We start from the raw sequence: 22,022 nt of genomic DNA on the forward strand, positions 1-22,022 counted from the left end.
CTAATTACTCCAGTGATGACTATTCATAAAACTGAAGCTCAAATTACTGATCTTTGGATAAACCTGTGACTAGCCTGAACAAATGAATGGAAAGCAAGGAGCTTCTGCATGGGACTTGGAGAAAATGAAGGAAAAGAGGCCTAACTTTGTGAGTAGCCATGATGAGGGGAACCTGGGAGGCTCCAGAGAAAGACAGCCACGTGTAGTTGAGGATCAAAGATCTTCCCTGGGGAGAAAGGAGGACAGGAGGAAAACAAGCAAAGGAAACCAAGAGGGATGAAAGAGCTGAATTAAAAGTGACAGGTGGAATGGAAGAATAAGGGAATGGAAGGCTGAGACACCAAGCATCTAATGGAAGCCCATCATCTTACACCTGCTCTTTCTGGGACCACTGGTTCAGCACATCCCCAGCAAAATTAAAGTTCTTAGGTAATGACCTCTTACAATGATTTATGGCTTCACAGTCAGCAAAAGTCAGAGGTGCCCAAAGCTGGTGATCTTTGTGAAAGTGCCGGCCAGATGGCTTGGGGAGCCAGATAAATCTGAACATCGGTAGCAGAAAAGAAGCTTCATGATTCCCAAAGGGCTTTGTTGACTGATACAGATGTGGGAATACTGCAGCCTGTGGGGAGAGATGGGTGGAGAGTGTTAGCCTCTCCTGATGCTCTAAAGTGAGATTGGGAAGTGGACTTGTGGCCGTGTGACCTCAGAAAGTTGGGGAACACCTGAAAAACACCCCATCCTTCTTTGGAGCTGCGACATTTGGCCGCTGACCGGTCTCCCTGCCACTGGACTCTCCTTCATTCTGTCTGTGACCAGATCAGTCTTAAAAAGAAAACACACAACTATAGAATTGTCAAGCTCCTGTCTTCTGTCCCTACCTTCTCCCCAACCAAGCAGACAAACAGAAAATTTGCTGCCTCGACTGACATTCAAGCCCCCTTCTCTCTGCCCCATACTCTGTTCTAACCGTATTTTCTAACTCCTCTACCTGAATTTCCTCTTCCAGTAAAAGCAGTTCATTCACTTTTCATGAATGTCCATTTCTACCGCCAAGATTCAGTCTGTCATTCCCCTTGCTTCTGGCTCCCCTGCCTTCCCTCTCTTTCATTATAGTCCTCCATTATAACTGTTTAGAAACCTTCATTTAAGTCCTGGCTGGGCCACTTTCTGGCTGTCGGACTTTGGGCAAATTGCTTATGCTTCCTGTACCTTGACTTTTGCATCTGTAAAATGGGGGAAAATGTAATACCTCTCTCCTAGGGTTACTATGAGGGTTTAATAAGATATTATGTGAAAATGCCTGGCACATAAAAAGTATCTTCAAAGTGTTAACTAATGCTATTGTTAAGATTATTTTCGTTAGTACTATTGTGGCATAGTTTCTGAAAGGGTTTTACAGTGTGAATCAGGAGATCTAGACTTTACTCCCAACTCTTTTCAAAACTAGCTTTGTGACATTGGTAAAGTCCCCTTCCCTTTCTGGCCGGCCATCTGTAATCCAGCAGGGTTTTTTTCTAACATTGTTATTTCTTCCTTTGTATTTCCGTAGTATGTATCTGTACTACTCATGAGACAATTTTCTACCTTATATTATTAATTATTTTTTTAATGTGTGCCCCATCTCCCTAACCTACCTAGATGGTGTGGATAGAGGCTATGTGTTGCATGCTTAGCACTTAGCACGCCTCATAGAGCTATCTTCAGTAATAGAAGCCAATGTTTGTTAAGTGCTTGCTGCAGACCAGGCACTATGCACTCCTAATATCGTTCAGCATTCATGACAAGCTTGTGAAGCTGGTGCTGTTATTATCTCCATTTTCAGATGGGGAAACTGAGACCCATGTAGACCTAAGTAAGTTGCACAAGTGTATCCCTCTCATGGCGTCAGAGGCAAGGCTTGAACCCATATGGCCTGCCTATGCAACCTCTCTGCTATTCAGTCTCCTTTGTGCTGCCTTCTCCAATAAAGGTTTCTTGTTGATGGTGAACACCCTCACCCTTTTGGCCTTCAGTCCTACTTAGTTGCCTTGCGTGGAGTGTAAAAATCTGCAGGTGCAAAGGGTGCCTTAGCCTGCAGCATGGTGATAACATAAACAATTGAACAAAGGGTGCAGGGCGTACCATCCCCTCATTGTTGTTGCCAGGCCTTCTTTGCTGCTCAGAGTGACGTCTGGAGAAGTGAGAGGCCCATTTGGTGCAAATGCAGTTTACTGTAGCCCAGGAATAGCTATTTCTTCCAATATTATTCATATTAAACTCTCTGTTATGTCAAGGTAGAAAGAATAGGGATCAAGCCTTACATGAGCAATTTTCTGGAAGTGTGGTGGAGGTATCAAGATTAAAAAAGAGGGAAGAGAAAGGAAATCGTTGGGACCATGCTCATGATTTAGCATTCTGCTGAAAGTGAGACCCTATCCCTCTCCTAAAGACACACACATACCACGTACACACTTGCACCCACACTTGCTTCTCTGGATGACCTTTGCCAAGTTGCTTAACATCTCCAAGTCTCATTTCATCTGTGCAATGAGAGTAAAGATGATATCTTCTTCATTGGCTAGTTTTGTTACCAGCACATTGGGTTCTTATTGTCTCCTAGGATGGAAATCAAGAAAGACAACAAACGAGAGTAGAAAGGTAAAAGTTTATTAGCTTGTGCACAGGTGAGGCACAAGGGAGCCTGTGCACAAAGGAAAGGGGCAGGTGACCAGCTTGTTAGGGAATGGGATTGTGGGGCTTTTATTAGGCAAAGACTGGGGAGGAGGGCCTCGTCATAGCATGTATAGGTGAGGCTGTGCTTGCATCTGCACTGTCACATAGCATGTTACTCAACATGAAGTGCATGTGTCATTAGCATGCTAGCTCTCCACCCCTGGGTGTGATTTTTATGATGTTAATGGGGCTAGGATCACCTTCAGTGGACTCTTGGGTGCTAGGGTGTATGTGTAAGCCCAGGAAAGTCCAGAGGCTGTGGAATGTGGATCTTGGTGGCCTCTATCTGATTCTCTTAGTTTACGGAATGTTTAGGGGCCTTATCTTTTTAGGCCAGGGGCCTTGCAGCCCGTCTCATTAGCCTGATTCCTGTCTCATTCCCCCTGAGAGATTTTATCCTCCTTAATCTTAAGGATCCTGGGCAAAGGTCTCTTCTTCTGAAGCTACTTCCTGCTGACAGGGCTTGAGAAGGAGGCCCTATATCCAGGAGGAGTAAAAGTATTTTTTTAGCTTGTTGAAGGGTCTAATAGGAAAGAGAATGAGGACCAGGTGGGTCAGCCATTGGAAGTGGCTAGAATCCTTGGATGACCGTCAGTTTAACATGGAATTGTTGGAGCCTAGAGGACAAGAAGGTTAAAAAGACAGGGCCAAAAATTAATAGGAGCAGGATAGATTACCAGGGATCCCAAGAAGGGAAGGAGCCAAGTGAGGGATGGGAGGGCACCCTTGATAGGTGACCACACCTGATTGGGGTCTGTTCCTTGGTTATATCAGTGAAGGCAGGATGCTTGTTCATAGATTTCCCAGATGTTGGTCTCAACCTTCCCTGAGTTACTAATGTAAGTCATTTCTAGTGAATCAAAAAGAAAAACAAGATTAATGGTGAGAGCAAATTATAAATTAGTTTCTGAGCCCAGAGAGCAGCCAGCCAAAAAGATCTCTAGATATCAGAGTCAAAGCATCTTTGGTAGCTTGAAATGCCTCTGATGATGTCATTGGGTGTTCAGGTATCTTTCTGAGTGGCTTACACAGCAACAGACATGAATCTCTCTTAAGTTTATATCAAGTTTTCCAGCTTCAGTCTGCAGAGCTTGGAAAAGGGCAGGTTCAGTTTTCAATGATTGCAAATGAAAATGATGGAAAAAAATTGAAAACATTAGTTTGGAGATTTGTAGCCAGATATTTCAGGAGACTAGAAGAATTCAGCATCTGGTCTAGTTTACAGATAGAAAACAAAAACCTCAAAATAATTATCAGAACAAGAACCTAATATCCATGACTGTGTACTATAGTTTCTATTGAAACATAATTTTTCTCTCTAAAATCACCCTCATTTTTACCAAAGATAGCCAATTAAGACTCATTGGTTTGCAAAAGAAGTCTAGATTCAATAAACTTGGCCCAATTATTTACATAAGTACAGCAAGAATAGCAACAGATTATATAGGTTCTTTCGAATCTGCTTTGCTGGAGCTTTTTATAAGGAATTGCAGACTGAACTTTAAAGGCCTGTTGAGGCCAGGAAAGCCAAGCCAAGGATTTGTCATCAGGCTTCACCTGCAGTACCTTAGATGTGGGTGAATTCCTCTCCTTTCAAGGTCCCCCAAAATATTTCAAGGTTCCTGGCACCTGCCAGAGGAGTGACTTTCCTTACTCACCAGGTAAGGTTGCTGGGAACTCTGTAAACAAGGTCTCAAGGTATCAGGCCAATATTTCCAAGCAGCTTTAGTCCAGAAAGTCAACCTTTATTCCCCAAAAGCTGTCTTGTCATATCTGAGTCTCTATGTTTCTCTCAAATATGACATTTCTGTCAAAGCCTTGGTAATATAACCAGTGTTTCCAGTTGTGTCCTGTTATAAGGAGAACAGATTGTTATTGAACTTATGCCATGAACTATATTGCCATGAAAACAATACTCACTCATTAAGTTTGCAAATCCTGGAGGGATAAAATAGGGAGAAAAAGATAAATGTTTCAATTCTGCTTACAAAGGTATAATTTACCAAATTGTTATGTCATAATTAGCATGAAATAAAAGAGAAAAAGATTTCCTTAAATCTGGAAAGAAAGAAAGACCCAAAACATCAAAAATCAGCAATATTTCAAATGAGAAGTCATGTAAATTATAATTGCCTTCATCAGTTCATTCAGTCCTGTGTAATCAATTCTTGATCTTAATTTTCTGTTAGGAGTTTCATGAAGTCTTCAGTTTCTTTGTTAGAGTTCTGTAAGTTCTTACCCAGTTCAGTTTTATAATCTGAAATTTTATTGGAACCCTGTATTCTAAAGTATCAGAGTCCTTCCATGAATCTCTCTAAAGGTGAAACATGTTTGTATAAGCAAAAATCATAAAAGTAAAACAGCAATTATCTGCAAATGACAAAAGAATCAAAAGGGCAATTGACAAAGAAACTTGCCTATTTCTGTGACATACAACATTTCAAGGTAATCACTAGAATTATGGCTGAGAACCAGGATAGATCAGAATTTTAGGAATGCTATATAATTTTAAAAACATTTATATCAATAACATTTACTTACATAATACCACCTAAGAAGGTTTGTCATCACTTATTTGACAATGCTTCCCATGTAATTTAACATACCAAGTAAGCCTAATTATTTTAATATCTTTCTTCTTATAGGAAGAGAGAGCAAATTCCTCAGGGGCCCTCTGAAAATCGTCAGAGAAGTTCTCTTCCTTCTTCCATGTCAAAAGAAAGCCTTTATTCAAGATTTGAATATTTGGGGCAAGAAGCTTGTCAAAAATATCAAAAGACTTTAAAATACTTGGTCAAACAAGATCAAGTGTCTGCTGATCTTGTTGCTGTGAAACAATGCTTAGTTATCCATTCAAACAAAGTGACAACAGAAACAGTCAAGGGCAAACAGAACATTAAAATAGTAAAAAAACAAAACAACAACAAAAAACTTAATAGAGAGACCTCAGTCTTTTTGAACATAGGAAATTATCTTAACAAAATATAGATCTCTGCCTTTTAGGTAGACTTACTCAAAGATAAGGAAAATCCTTTTATAACCTCTATCAAGAGCAGACTAAGTTTAAGAAAACAATCCCTTTTAAGAGAGAAAGCCTAATTCTAATTTTTGTACCAGCTTACTTCTGATATTAAAGCTTATTCACTTAATTAAATGTATTTTAATCTTAGCCAATTTGACCATGTATAAAACTCTTTTTTAGGGTTCTTCTTTCACAAACCTCCCTTGACTTTCTTTTTAGTTTCAGAATTTGTTCCATGCTTTCTTTCTTCCCTCCTGGTACTTTAGGACAAATTTATCTTTCTTAACAAAACAAACAAAAATATTTCCATTCTTTATACCTTCTTTACTGAAAATATACATTTTACTTTCCTTGAATACAAAGATGTTTTCTGTATTAATTTTTAGTATCTTTACTTACATATATTCATTAGAATTTTTAACCTTTACAGACCTTAGTATAAACTAAAAACTAAGCAATTGTGAACTGCCCTTACATTAGCATTCTGTGGCTTGGCACATTTATAAATACCTTTCATAATTTCTTTTTTTTTTCTTCTTTATCTCCCCAACCACCCTGTACATAGTTGTATATCTTAGTTGCAGGTCCTTCTAGTTGTGGGATGTGGGATGCCACCTCAATGTGGCCTGACGAGCAGTGCCATGTCTGCGCCCAGAATCCGAACCTGGGCCGCCTCAGCAGAGCACGCGAACTTAACCACTCAGCCATGGAGCCGGCCCCCTCCTTCATAATTTCTAAAAACGTTACTTCATAGTACAATCTTTTAATAAAATACATATTTCCTAATAGACCTAAACACTTTTTAGGGTTTTTTTGGTAATAAGAAGCCAAGAGTAGATAAACTTATATTTGGTAATTTGTTTCTATTACATTTAGAATTAATTTATGTAAGCACTCTCTTATGGGCTCAGACTTGAAGAGGGCTCCTTGGCCCTTTAATAAGTGAAGTTCAAGGGTAAGCCCAGTGTGGTAGGCTGAATAAGGGGCCCTCAAAGATATCTGTGTCCTAACCCCCAGAACCTGTATGTTACCTTATATGGCAAAAGGGACTTTGCAGATTAGATTAAGTTAAGGATCTTGAGATGGGGAGATTATCTTAGTTTATCTGGGTGGGCCTGATGTAATCAAAAGGGTCCTTGTAAGAGGAAGGCAGCACCTGGCACAGCACCTGGAAAATAGCACAGACCCAACCAGCGATAGTTCTCTGTAGACTTGTATGTAGACCCCCTGCCCACTCCACCCACACATATGGGCCTTCTGAGGTTTGCTTCTTGCTTCTTTGACAGACCTCTGCTTCCTCTATCCTTTCTAGGGTTGGGCCTTTCCTCTCTCTCTAACCCTCTATGGCTGCCATTGCTCCATAGCATTGCTGTCCTGTAAAGCCAGAAAGTAAGCCTCACAGGTAATTTAAAATCTTTTTTGCAGCCACATTTGAAAAAGTAAAAAGAAACAGGTGAAATGAATTTTAACAATGTATTTTACTTAACTCCATCTATCTAAAATATTATCATTTCAATATTGACTCAACAGAGTCAATATAAAAAAATTATGAATGAGCTATCTCACATTAGTGTCTTCAAAAGTTTTTGAAATCCATGGTGTATTTTATATTGACATCCTATCTCAAATTGCATGCTAAAATTTTATCAAAAACACTTTATCTCAATTCAGAATCCATTAAATTTGCTGTTGAAAAACTAGATTCACATACTCAGTGTGTCCCAGACTTACATAAAAGTTTTCCAATAATTGAATTGTGTATTAAATTTTAAATTTAAATTTCTTAAACTTAAATACAGTATGGACCCACTCTTAAGAGAAACAACCATAACTAGTGAACATTATATATATATATATCCCAACCATTAAAACCTTTGGAAATTATCATAAGGGTATATAGCAAATGAAGAAAACTTTATTAAACAAAATCTGTTAGATCTTGATAAGAATAGCAAGAGTCTGCCCCTCCCCTGTTCCCATCTTGTGCTTGTTCACAGAAGCTCCCGTCTGGGAAAGTATTCCCAAGGAGATGGAGCTCCTTCTCCTCTCAGCTCCCAGTCAAGGGATATAGAGGGCCAAGCCCCCAGCGTTTCTCATCCCCCAGCTCTGGGGAGTGTGGCTGAGAACACAGGGGCTCCTTCCTCCACCCAGTTTCCACGTGTAGGTGGAGGCTCTGTCTAAGGGGCGGCAGGCTAAGAACACTGGGGACCCAACAGCCCTTGCTCCAGCTTGCTTGCAGGGTGGAGGCTTCATAGAGACTTTTGATGAGCAGCTGGCTCCAGGATTCTGGAACTTAGAGACTTGAGACTGCAGATGTGCACAGCCAAGCTGGGGAAAGTGTGGTGACCTCTGGGGAACCAGCCCTCCTTCACTCCCAGGCCTGAGGCTCCAGAGGGTCCAGTGTTCACCAGCCCTGCTGTCAGCCTCCCAGCTCCAGTTCTCTAGTAAGTGATCTCTTGATACAGAGGAATGAGAATTCTTTTAACCGGATTAGTGGCACACTCCTCTCACATTTTTTTTTTTTAAAGATTTTATTTTTTCCTTTTTCTCCCCAAAGCCCCGTACATAGTTGTTTTGTATATTCTTCGTTGTGGGTCCTTCTAGTTGTGGCATGTGGGACGCTGCCTCAGTGTGGTCTGATGAGCAGTGCCATGTCCGCGCCCAGGATTCGAACCAACGAAACACTGGGCCGCCTGCAGCGGAGCGCGCAAACTTAACCACTCGGCCACGGGGCCAGCACCTCCTCTCACATTTTTGATCTCTTGAGATAATGCCTTAACTCAAAAGTTCTCTGATGGTGAGTAGGTATTTTAGGCCACAGCAGGTAGGTGGAGGGCTGCACATGGAGGGCTTTTTATTTCATAATCCATGCACCACCCCACGTTCTTGCCTCTTGCACACAGAGCTGTCATATGAAATCCATTGTTCGGGGTTTTAAAAAGTAGCTTCTGTTTGTAACATATTTGATAGCTGAAGGAATTATATCTTCAGTTTGTAGCAAGCTCTTAAAATTCAATCAGAAAAAGACAAACATCCAGATTTAAAATGGGAAAAGAAGCCATAAACATAAGAAAACTTCAATCTTATATAGTAATCAAAGAATAAACCATGAAATGTTTTTCACTTGTCACACTGGCAAAGACTTAAAAAATATCCAGCGTTACCTCCTCCTCTACTTTTGAAGCCGGGTACCTGAGGATTATTGTAAATATTCGATAAGATTACCTTTTGACCTTGTTATGAAAAGAAGTTAATCTTGTCAATTTGCTGTTTTCTTGTTTAACCTTAGGGGTGACTCAAGGGTCACAAGGATTTATGAGCTTGTTTTACAGAAGAAAAAGAATGCCTTCAAGGATCATCAGATAACCAGTCCCCAGCTGCTGTTGAGGGCCCAGAAGTCAGATTGCCCAGGGGCTTATTGGGAGTGAAAGAAACAGGGATTTAGCCTTTGTTTTTCTGAAATGCCTGCTGCCAAGCCCCTTAGCTCTGTAAAACCCCCTCCTCTCTTCTCTTTTAAGGTGGATTTGAGAGAACTTATCCTCCCACCTTCTCATTTTGGCCAGTTCTAATAAACCTTTCTCCACTTCCAAGCACCAATGTCTCAGGGTTTGGCTTACTGTGCATGGGCACATGAACATGAGATTGAAGTGTTCACTATCAATTTCTGAAAGAGTTTTTGCAAATTTGGTGTTATTTCTTCCACAAATGTTTGATAGGATTTACCAGTAAAACTACTTGGGCCTAGGGCTTTCTTTGTGGTAAGGTTGTTAATAATTCAATTTTTAAAGTAGATATTGGATTATTCAGACTTTTTGTTTTATTTTGTGTAGAAAGTTATATTTTTCAAGGAATCTTTCCATCTCATTTACATTGTTGAATTTGTTGAATAAAGTTGTTCAGAATATTTCCTTATTATCTTTTTAATATGTATAAGATCGGTAATGATAACCCCTTTTTCATTCCTGATATTAGCATGCAAAATTATTGTTAAATGATGATCATATAAGTGTCTTTTAAAGTGAAAAACTGAAAGGAAAAAAAACTCTCTGAATGCTTAACAATAGTGGGTTAATAACGTAAAAAACTTTAGTATCTTGACAGAATGGACTAGTATATGGCCCTTGAAATTACATTAAAACTATAATGAAATACTACAATTTGAAATTGTGGGGGTTTTTTTTTTGAGGAAGATCAGCCCTGAGCTAACATCTGCCACCAATCCTCTTTCTTCTGAGGAAGACTGGCCCTGAGCTAACATCCATGCCCATCTTCCCCTACTTTATATGTGAGATGCCTGCCACAGCATGACTTGACAAGCAGCGTGTAGGTCCGCACCCGGGATCCAAACCAGCGAACCCTGGACTACCAAAGGGGAACATGTGAACTTAACCACTGTGCCACCAGGCTGGCCCCTGTAGTATTTTAAATGGCTAAAATTTAAAAGAGTCACAGTAACAAATGTTGATGAGGATGTGGAGCAACTGGAACACTTTGCTCCACTGTGGTAGGAGTACAAATTGGTAATTAGAAAACTGGGTAGCAATATCTATTAAAGCTTAAAATACACAAACTTTTTTTTTTTGCTGAGGATGATTGGCCCTGAGCTAACATCTGTTGCCAATCTTCCTCTTTTTGCTGGAGGAACAGTGGCCCTGAGCTATCATCTGTGCCTATCTTCCTCTATTTTTTGTATGTGAGTTGCTGCCACAGCATGGCATGATGAGTGGTATACGTCTGCATCTGGGATCCGAACCTGCAAACCCAGGTCACTGAAGAAAAGCATGCTGAACTTAACCACAGGCCACGGGACCGTTTGTCTTTAACGTATATCTTTTTAAAAGAAGGTATAATTACAAGTTAATTAAACACATCCAACCTTTTGACTACAATTAAGTTTTATATTCTGGACTCCTTTGGAGTCAGAAGGTATGGACTTCAAAAGTCACATGGGAATAAAAAAATCCTACAACCTATGTAATTATTGTCATAAATGGCAACAAGATGGATGCTTTAATGAAGGGTAGAATTGGATTATTTCAATAAATTGAGGGTTCCTAGTCTCATTTGTGGCACCATGAGTGGAAGTGGATTCTCTGAGGAGATCCTCTCTTACCTGGCAAAACACTTGTGCGGAAGCAGTTCCTGGTACGTCCCTGGATTTCTTGATAGAGTGATGATGGGAAACCTGGACATGGCCTGGGCCACAAGGAAAGGAAAAACAAAATCTGTGTGTGAAGATGAGAAAGACAGTGAGACTATTGCAGGGAAATGTCCAGGGGAGAGGATCACTGACTTTAAGACTCAGCTGGAGCAAGTCCTTTATCTTAATGAGCCTTGGAAGAGGATTTAGCTGTTCTTATCTGGATGTAGGAGCTACCATGTTAATCACCCAGTAACTGAATGGATACACAGCTTGGCATGTACTTCTAGATCCCAGAAGCCCCTTTCTTAGCTCTTTATTGTTTTGAATAATAATCCTGGATGTTGTCAGGAAGATTTTGGATTGTGAAGGTAGTTTAGAGATTAACACAGCAGTATAGAGATTGTGTGATGGAATCCAGTAGAATCAGTTTTATTTCTGATTCCAGCTGTGATTCCTTGGGCTAGTTAGTTAACCTCTCTGAGCCTCAGTTTCCCCAATTCTACCTCACAGAGTTGTTGGGGAGATGAAATGAAATAATGCATGTTAAGTGCCAGTATATGCTCAATAAAAGGTAGCTGATATTAATATTATCATCTTCGTTATCATTATTGCCTTTTAACAGTTTCATTTTCAGTGATTCAGCTGAAGCAGCCAGCTCCTCCTGATTCCAAAGAGCCTAGAGAAGTGAGAGGACATTGTTCTCAGAAGGAGGGAGAAGATCTTCGGGTCAGGATCACATTTCAGATTTAATTCTTGATTCACCTCATGTTGGGCATGAGTTGTTGGGCCGTTGCTAATGTTTATTTCAGGCCTTTGCCCCAGCCCTCAGGGAACTGTCTAACGTTTAGAAGAGACTCAGGGTGGAAGGTTGCCATGTGATACAAAAATACACAGGCTGCTTGGAGCCAAGCTCCCAAGACATTGCTCAAAGACAAAGTTCCACCAAAGACATCACCCAGACCCCACAAGACATCTGTTGGCTGAAAGTCCATCCACTGTGTAAAGATAAATAGGAAAAACATCTGAATTCTCTTGCATTGGTACTAGCAACAGCAAGAAGAATTGCTAGTTATCAAGCACTAACCTCTGGAAATAAAGACCATTCAAATCAGAACAAGCAAAGGCTTGGGGCCAGCCCGGTGGCGCAGCGGTTAAGTTCGAACGTTCCGCTTCTTGGCGACCTGGGGTTCGCTGGTTCGGATCCTGGGTGTGGACATGGCACCACTTGCCAAAAGCCATGCTATGGTAGGCATCCCACGTATAAAGTAGAGGAAGATGGGCATGGATGTTAGCCCAGGGCCAGGCTTCCTCAGCAAAAAGAGGAGGATTGGCAACAGATGTTAGCTCAGGGCTAATCTTCCTCAAAAAATAAATAAATAAATAAAAGAACAAGCAAAGGCTATTTACTCAGAGTTTGCTATAGCAAGGGAGTCGGCCCCCATCATTTGCAGTTTGGCAGACATTCAGGCAGGCAGAGGACTGTAAAGCTTTATAGTGGAGAGAAGGGAAGGATCTGGATGCCCCCTGAGTGGAGGCTGTGGCATGGGGAAGCTGTAGGTGGGCTAACTAGAGGTGGACGTCCTATGTGATTGGTTAGAGGTGCACATTTGGCTGTCACTGGTTGGTCCTATGTTAGAAGCAGGACAAAAATTAGGGAAGCTGCCAGTTATTAATTAGTCCTTGGCCATTTGGGGCTGATTGCTGCAGGGGTTATTGTTTGGCTTCCTGGGCTGGTTGCTGGAGATAGCGGTCTGACTTGCTCCAAGTCTGATTTGGAGATAGCAGGCTGGCTTCCTGGGCTGGTCTGTAGATAATGGGTTGGTTTCCTGGGCTGGTTGCTGCAGACTGTGGGTCAGAGTTCTATTTTGATATGTGATCTGGCCATTGTCCATTTGTATACTCAGGCTCTTACGCTGTATGTGTGGTACTGTGTTCACTGCTTTACACACGTCAACTTATTGAATACTTCCTTCTATACAAACAGCACACTCTCCACAATGTTCTGCACTGCTGGTTCTCCTGCACAGTGCATGCTGCAGATCTTTCCATATCAAACATATAGAAGTGCTATATTTTTAAAATAGTGGCATAATATTTCATTGGATAGATGTACCATTATTTGTTTAACCACCCCCCAAACCCAATCTTTTGGCTATTACAAATTAGGTTGCAACACCTATCCTTGTGGTGATGACAGCTTGCATGTACAGCAAGGGATCTGTGGGATACATTCCTGGAAATGGACTGCTGGGTAAAAAGGAAGGTGCATTTCTAATCTTGAGAGATGTTGCTAAATTTTACCCCAAATGATATCTAATTTAATTCTTATAAAAACCCTATAGGATTGGCGTTTTGATAGACGAGGGAACTGTCTCATAGACATGAAATAGCTGGTCCACAGCGGTGAGTGCAGCCTTGGAATTGGAACCTCGGTCTAGCCAGTGGGCTCTGAAGCACTGTGTCCTACTGCCTCCTCCCCGTGTTATGGTGGCTACTGTTATTAACCTCCAGCCTCAGGCCAGGCACTGAGCTAAGCACGCTCTGTACAATAGCTCATTTAAATCTCACAACCTTGGGAGGTAAATGGTACTGTATTTAGTCAATCTAAGCTGCCATTAATTGTGAATCACACCATTGCTCTATGACTCATCAAGATAACACAAAGCAATGCTACTTAAACTTGGGCATGATTGTAAGGCACTTTCTGATTTTAAGAGAGTGAAATGTAAAGAAATGTGCCTCTTGGAGTCCACAAAATACAACATGATCCTGTTTTACAAGTGAGGACACTGAAGTATCATGAGGTGAAATGACTTGCCTAAGGTCACACTAGACACTGGCAGAATTGAGGTTTGAAAGCTTATCCGTTTAATGCCAGAGCCACCTCAGTACTCAAACCTTTCCTTGCTCTTGTGCTGGGAGCAAATAATTCTTTGGTATCAGAGCTCCTCCAAGTAAAGTACTGGTACCAGGGAATTCTCCAGGTTTAGATGGCAGAGCACTAAGGCTTGGAAATGTGCAGGGCTGTTATCCTGGCTGTAATGAGCTGAACTGCCACAGACTCTGCCTCCTGGTCTAATCATCTCGTGTTCTAGAACTCTGTTGTGATTATCACATTTTCCTGCTTTAAATAAAAAAATCCTCCAATGGCTCCTCACTGCTGTCATGTTAAGGTAAGGGTTATATTCTTTTCTGATAATCCAGTCCATGTGACTTCACCCTCACCTCTCATTTCTTTTCTTTCCACACCTTACACTTCAGCCAAACTGGCCTTGTGCTCCGTACATCGTCTTGCATTTTCTCTTCCAGGCTTTGGCCTGATTTACACTGTCTCCTTTGCTCTGAGTGCTCTTTCCACTCTCACCTCCACATAATCAAATCCCATATACAGAGTTCACCTCCAATGCTTTATATGCCCCTCTCTTTTGGAAATGATTGCTCTGTCCTCTGAGCCTCCTAATGCTTTCTCCTAAAAAACCACAAACTTTCTGCCATGAATTAGTTATTCATATGCTTGTCACGGCTCTCTGACTAGCCTGTGGACTTCTTGAGGGTAAAGTTCACACCTGACTCATCTTTGAGCCCTTCCTTTCACCTGATCTAGTGACCAACACAGAGTAGAGATCAGATACCACCCTTACTGTATGGAGCCCTACAATGAACACAGAATTGGAAATGACATTAGACAGAGACTTTCAAACCTGCTCTCAATTCCTGTACTCTTTGACTGACGTCTTTAAGGCAAGTTGATTCTGCAGGGTCCTAAATCTGTGTTTGGATCTCCTTGATTGCTTATATCTTCTGATATTTGCATTAGAACAGAAGATGTGTTGAACACCTGCCTGTAGGCCTCTGACCTGGTTTCAGCCCTCCAGGTGCCTCAGGTCCCCTCTTATCTCAGTATCCCCATCACAGTGATGTGGATGGTTCTGGTGTTGTGTTGTGAGGGAGGTGGAATTGGAGACTAGGGACTTGGCACAGATTCTAATCCTAAATCTTAAAAAATCACTGTGAAAGCTCTTTTCTTTCTAGATCTGTGTGACTTGGGGACATTTCCTGACTCTCAAGGTATAACCATGGGGCCAATAGAATCTCCTTAAATTCTTAATTTTTTTCTTATTGCAGTAACGTTGGTTTATAACACTGTATAAATTTCAGATGCACATCGTAATATAGTTCAAATTCTGTGCAGATTATATCATGTTCCCTACTCAAAGACTAATTGCAATCCATCACCACACCCATGTGTCCTGTCACCTCTTTTGCCCTCCTCCCTCCCCACTTCCTCTCTAGTAACCACTAATCCAATCTCTGTTGCTATGTGTGTTTGTCCTTGTTTTTATCTTCTACTTTTGAATGAGATCATATGGTATTTAACTTTCTCCCTCTGAGTTATTTTACTTAGCATAATACGCTCAAGGTCCATCCATGTTGTCACAAATGGCTGGATTTCATCATTTCTTATGGCTAAGTAGTATTCCATTATGTATATATACCACATCTTCTTTATCCATTCGTCCCTTGATGGGCACCTGGATTGCTTCTAAGTCTTGGCTATTGTGAATAATGCTGCAATGAACACAGGGGTGCATGTATCTTTATGTATTTGTGTTTTTATGTTCTTTGGAGTAGTACCAGCAGTGGAATAGCTGGATCATATGGTAGAGCTATTCTTAATTTTCTGAGGAAACTCTGTACTGTTTTCCATAGTGGCTGCACCAGTTTGCACTCCCACCAGCAGTGTATGAGGATTCCCTTCTCTCTGCATCCGCTCCAACACTTATTTTTTTCCTGTCTTATTAATTATAGCCATTCTTTTTTTTTATTGAGTTAATGATAGGTTATAATCTCGTGTGATTTCAGTTGTACATTAATGTTTGTCACTCGTGTTGTAGGTGAACCATTTCACCCTTTGTGCCCACCCCCCTCCCCACCTTTCCCCTGGTAGCCACTAATCTGTTCTCTTTGTCCACATTTTTAAATTCCTCATATGAGTGGAGTCATACAGAGATTATCCTTCTCTAACTGGCTTATTTCACTTAACATAATTCCCTCAAGGTCCATCCATGTTGTTGGAAATGGGACGATTTGTTCTGTTTTGCAGCTGAGTAGTATTCCATTGTATATATGTACCACAACTTCTTTATCCATTCATCTGTTGATGGGCACTTAGGTTGCTTCCATGTCTTGGCTATTGTAAATAATGCTGCAATGAACATTGGGGTGCATACGACTTTTGGAATTGCTGACTTCAAGCTCTTTGGATAGATACCCAGTATTGGGAATGGCTGGATCGTATGGTAGTTCTGTTTTTAATTTTTTGAGGAATCTCCATACTTCTTTCCATAGTGGCTGCACTAGTTTGCATTCCCACCAGCAGTGTATGAGGGTTCCATTCTCTCCACAACCTCTCCAACATTTGTTACTATTAGATTTAGATAGTTTTGTCATTCTAATGGGTGTAAGGTGATATCTTAGTGTAATTTTGATTTGCATTTCCCTGATGATCAGCGATGATGAGCATCATTTCATGTGCCTATTGGCCATCCGTATATCTTCTTTGGAGAAATGTCTGTTCATGTCTCCAGCCCATTTTTTGATCGAGTTCTTTGATTTTTTTGTTGTTGAGTTGTGAGAGTTCTTTATATATTATGGATATTAAGCCTTTGTCAGATATATGACTTGCAAATATTTTTTCCCAGTTAGTGGGTTGTTTTTTTGTTTCAATCCTGTTTTTATTTGCCTTGAAGAAGCTCTTTAGTCTGATGAAGTCCCATTTGTTTATTCTGTCTATTGTTTCCCTTCTCTGAGAAGACCTGGTGTCCGAAAAGGTCCTTTTAATACTGATGTCAAAGAGTGTACTGCCTACATTTTCTTCTCGAAGGCTTATGGTTTCAGGTCTCACCTTTAGGTCTTTGATCCATTTTGAGTTTATTTTGGTGAATGGTGAAAAAGAATGGTCAATTTTCATTCTTTTACGTATGGCTTTCCAGTTTTCCCAGCACCATTTGTTGAAAAGACTTTCTTTTCTCCATTGTATGCACTCAGCTCCTTTGTCGAAGATAAGCTGTCCATAGATGTGTGGTTTTATTTCTGGGCTTTCAATTCTGTTGCATTGATCTGTGCACCTGTTTTTGTACCAGTACCATGCTGTTTTGATTACTGTAGCTTTGTAGTAAGTTTTGAAGTCAGGGATTGTGATGCCTCCCGTTTTGTTCTTTTTTCTCAGGATTACTTTAGCAATTCGGGGTCTTTTGTTGCCCCATATAAATTTTAGGATTCTTTGTTCTAATTCTGTAAAGAGTGTCATTGGGATTCTGATTGGGATAGCGTTGAATCTGTAGATTGCTTTAGGTAGAATGGACATTTTAACTATGTTTATTCTTCCAATCCATGTACATGGAATGTCTTTCCATCTCCTTATGTCGTCATCCAATTCTCTCAGAAAGGCCTTGTAATTTTCATTATATAGGTCCTTCACTTCCTTAGTTAAGTTTACCCCGAGGTATTTTATTCTTTTTGTTGCGATTGTGAATGGTATTGTGTTCTTTTTCTGTTAGTTCGTTGTTAGAATATAGAAATGCTACTGATTTATGCAAATTGATTTTATACCCTGCAACTTTGCTGTAGTTGTTGATTACTTCTAAGAGTTTTCCAATGGATTCTTTGGGGTTTTCTATATATAAGATCATGTCGTCTGCAAACAGTGAGAGTTTCACTTCTTCCCTCCCTATTTGGATTCCTTCTATTCCTTTATCTTGCCTGATTGCTCTGGCCAGGACCTCCAGTACTATGTTAAATAAGAGTGGTGATAGAGGGCATCCTTGTCTCGTTCCTGTTTTCAGGGGGATGGCACTCAGTTTTTGCCCATTGAGTATGATGTTGGCTGTGGGCTTGTCATATATGACCTTTATTATGTTGAGGTAGTTCCCTTCTATGCCCATTTTGTTCAGAGTTTTTATCATAAATGGCTGTTGGATCTTGTCAAATGCTTTCTCTGCATCTATTGAGATGATCATGTGGCTTTTATTCCTCAGTTTGTTGATGTGGTGTATCACGTTGATTGATTTGCGGATGTTGAACCATCCCTGTGTCCCTGGTATGAATCCCACTTGATCATGATGTATGATCCTTTTGATGAATTGCTGAATTCTTGTGGTCAAAATTTTGTTTAGAATTTTTGCATCTATGTTCGTCAGTGATATTGGTCTGTAGTTCTCCTTTTTTGTGGTGTCCTTGTCTGGCTTTGGAATCCGCATGATGTTGGCCTCATAGAATGTGTTAGGAAGTGTTCCATCCTCCCTAATTTTTTGGAATAGCTTGAAAAGGATAGATATTAAATCCTCTCTGAAAGTTTGGTAGAATTCCCCAAGGAAGCCATCTGGTCCTGGGGTTTTATTCTTTGGGATGTTTTTGGTTGCTGTTTCAATCTCTCTCCTTGTGATCGGTCTGTTCAAATTGTCTGCTGCTTCTTGAGTGAGCTTTGGGAGATTGTAGGAGTCCAAGAATTTATCCATTTCCTCTAGGTTATCCATTCTGTTAGCATAGAGTTTTTCGTAGTATTCTCTTATAATCCGTTGTATTTCTGCAGAGTCTGTTGTTATTTCTCCTCTTTCATTTCTGATTTTGTTTATTTGAGCTTTCTCCCTTTTTTTCTTTGTAAGTCTGGCTAGGGGTTTCTCAATTTTATTTATCTTCTCAAAGAACCAGCTCTTTGTTTCATTGATCCTTTCTACTGCCTTTTTCGTTTCAATAGCATTTATTTCTGCTCTGATTTTTATTACTTCTGTCCTTCTGCTGACTTTGGGCTTTATTTGTCCTTCTTTCTCTAGTTCAGTTAGGTGTGGTTTAAGATTGCTTATTTGGGATTTTTCTTGTTTGTTAAGATGTGCCTGCATTGCGATGAATTTTCCTCTTAATACAGCTTTTGCTGTATCCCTTATGAGTTGGTATGGCATGTTATCATTTTCATTAGTTTCCAGGTATTTTTTAATTTCTTCTTTAATTTCTTCAATGATCCATTGTTTGTTCAGTAGTGTGTTGTTTAGTCTCCACATCTTTGTGCCTTTCTCAGCTTTTTTCTTGTAATTAATTTCTAGCCTTATAGCATTATGATCAGAGAAGATGCTTGTTATTATTTCAATTTTTTTAAATTTGTAGAGGCTTGCCTTGTTTCCCAACATATGGTCTATCCTTGAGAATGTTCCATGTGCACTTGAGAAGAATGCATCTTCTGCTTTTTTAGGATGAAGTGATCTATGTATGTCTATTAAGTCCAATTGTTTTAGATTTTCGTTTAGCTCCACTATTCTTTGTTGATTTTCTGTCTGGATTATCTGTCCATTGACGTGAGTGGGGTGTTGAGGTCCCCTACTATTATTGTGTTGTTTTTAACATCTTCCTTTAGGTCTATTAATAGTTGCTTTATGAACCTTGGTGCTCCTATGTTGGGTGCATAGATATTTATAAGCGTTATTTCTTCTTGATGAAGTGCCCCTTTGATCATTATATATTGTCCCTGTGTGTCTCTCTTTACCTGTCTTATTTTGAAATCCACTTTGTCTGATATAAGAATTGCAACACATGCTTTTTTTTTTTCCTTGCTATTAGCTTGAAATATTGTCCTCCACCCCTTCACTCTGAGCCAGTGTTTGTGCTTGGGGCTGAGGTGTGTTTCCTGGAGGCAACAAATTCTTGGATCTTGTTCTTTAATCCATTTTGCCACTCTGTGTCTTTTTATTGGAGAGTTCAATCCATTTACATTGAGAGTGATTATTGATGCATGTGGACTTAAAGCTGTCAATCTGTTGCTCATTATCTGGCTTTCCTGCTTTTCTCTTCCTGTGTGCTTTATCCTACCCATTTGATACTGCAATTTCTTATGCTGGGTTTCTTAGATTTTTGCTTATTTATGTTTTGTGTCTCTGTTCTGTTGTTTAGTTTAGTGTCTACCCTGAAGTTTGCATTTAGAATCTTGTGTATAATATAGTCTATTCTCTGGTGGTCTCTTACTTACTTGGCCTAGACTAATTTAGTCCCTTTGCTCTTCCCCTCCTAAATTATTATTTTCACTTCTTGTTCCAACTTGTGTTATGAGTTTGTAGTTAGAGTGATAAGATCGTCTTTGTTTTGGTAGTTTCCTTACCTTTATCCTAATGCTATAGTTGAATATTTGCTATCCTATTCTGGTTCTATTTATCTGTCTCCCTACTCTGTGGTTTGTGACCCCTTTCTCCCTTTTTTCTTTTTTCAGGTATGAGAGCCTTCTTGAGGATTTCTCGTAGTGGCGGACTTTTGATTACAAATTCCCTTAACTTTTGTTTGTCTGGAAAAGATTTAATTTCTCGCTCATATCTGAAGGATATTCTTGCTGGATAGAGTATTCTTGGATGAAGATTTTTATCTTTTAAAGCTTTGAATATGTCACTCCATTCTCTCCTAGCTTGTAACGTTTCTGCAGAGAAATCCACTGAAAGTCTGATAGGGGCTCCTTTGTAGGTAATTCTCTTTTGTCTTGCAGCCCTGAGTATTCTTTCTTTGTCATTCCTTTTTGCCATTTGTACTACTATATGCCTTGCAGTAGGTCTTTTTACATTGACAAATCTAGGAGATTTGAAAGCTTCCTCTATACACATTTCTCCCTCAATCCCTAGATTTGGGAAGTTCTCTTCTATAATTTCATTAAGCACACTTTCTGCTCCATTTTCCTTTTCTACGTTCTCGGGAATGCCTATGATCCTTAAATTATTTCTCCTCATTGAATCTCCTATCTCTCTAATACTTTCCTCATTCCTTTTAATCCTTAGTTCTCTTTCTTCCTCTGTCTGCAGCCATTCAGCCTGTCTATCTTTGATTATGCTAATTTGCTCTTCTATGGAGTCTACCCGGGCATTCAGGGAATCCGTATTCTGTTTTATCTGGTCCATTGTGTTTTTCATCTCTAGTAATTCTGTTTGATTCTTCTTTATAATTTCAATCTCTTTTGTGAAGTAACTCCAGAACTTGGCTTGTTTCTCTATCTTTCTCTCTACCTCATTGAGTTTTTTCATTATAGCTGCTCTGAACTTATTTTCATTTAGTGTACCTAATTCCAAGTCCTCAGGACTTAATTCTATGTTTTTATTGTTTTCCTTCTGGTCTGGGGCTTTTATAAATTGCTGGATGGTAGAGGAGCAGTTTTTTCGCATGGTGATAGGATTCGGTTGCAGTTACAGCCTGTCGCCACTATATGGGGGTTGAGTGCCGCGCGTTCTGAGCTCTCCACCTTCGGGCAAGATGGCGGCACCCAGTGCGGTTTGCTGGGGTGGGGGCGGGGGCGGTGTCTCTCATGCACCGATCTGGATTCAATCAGTTCTGTTCTCTGGTCTCCTGGGGCCCTGCGTTTATGGGGTCCCCGCACAGAGAAGGTTTCCCCTGTCAGCGGGTTTCTACTCTACCGGTGGCGGGAGTCCTAGACGATCCCCTGGTCACACGGCCCCTCCCCCACTCCTTCCCAGACCCGCGCGGTGATCCCGGTTTCTAGGGGATGGAGCGATGTTCTCTCTTACCCTGTTCCAGCTCCTCCGAGGTGGGCAGTAGGGGCTCCGTCTTCTGTCTTTTGATACTGTAGGTCGCTGAGTCCTGGAAATTCAGGGGTTTTTTTCCAGTCCTTTGTTGTACTTTGGAGGGGAGAGAGTCCCGGGTCAGCTCACCCCGCCATTTTGCTCCGGTATTCTCCAATTATAGCCATTCTAATGGGACTGGGGTGATACCTCATTGTAGTTTTCATTTGCATTTTCCTGATAGTTAATGATGTTGAACATCTTTTCATGTTCCTGCTAGCCATGTATATATCTTCTTTGGAGGAATCTCAGTTCAGGTCTTTTGCCCATTTTTTAATTGGGTTGTTAGTTTTTTTGTTGTTGACATGTGTGGTTCGTTGTATATTTTGGATATTAACCCCTTATCAGATATATGGTTTACAAATATCTTCTCCCACTTGTTAGATTGTTTTTTCGTTTTGTCAATGGTTTCCTTTGCTGTGCAGAAGCTTTTTAATTTGACGTAGTCCCATTTGTTTATTTTTTCTATTGTTTCCCTTGCCCAGTCAGACATGGTATATGAAAAAAATGCTGCTAAGATCAATGTCAAAGAGCATACTGC

General features: G+C 40.4%; 3 protein-coding genes across 4 annotated transcripts in view; 2 read left to right on the forward strand and 1 right to left on the reverse strand.

The window, feature by feature from the left end:
- The window catches only part of REXO5 (RNA exonuclease 5), a 692,166-nt gene that overhangs the window by 282,756 nt on the left and 387,388 nt on the right, over window positions 1-22,022 (forward strand). The window lies entirely within an intron of this gene.
- Window positions 1-22,022, reverse strand: part of LOC100147307 (protein disulfide-isomerase-like protein of the testis) — a 305,575-nt gene that overhangs the window by 264,769 nt on the left and 18,784 nt on the right. The gene's annotated exons all lie outside the window — the stretch shown is intronic.
- The window catches only part of LOC111767528 (acyl-coenzyme A synthetase ACSM5, mitochondrial-like), a 117,642-nt gene that overhangs the window by 22,760 nt on the left and 72,860 nt on the right, over window positions 1-22,022 (forward strand). The gene's annotated exons all lie outside the window — the stretch shown is intronic.

The sequence above is a fragment of the Equus caballus genome, chromosome 13, assembly GCF_041296265.1.
Source record: "Equus caballus isolate H_3958 breed thoroughbred chromosome 13, TB-T2T, whole genome shotgun sequence".
Classification (NCBI taxonomy): domain Eukaryota; kingdom Metazoa; phylum Chordata; class Mammalia; order Perissodactyla; family Equidae; genus Equus; species Equus caballus.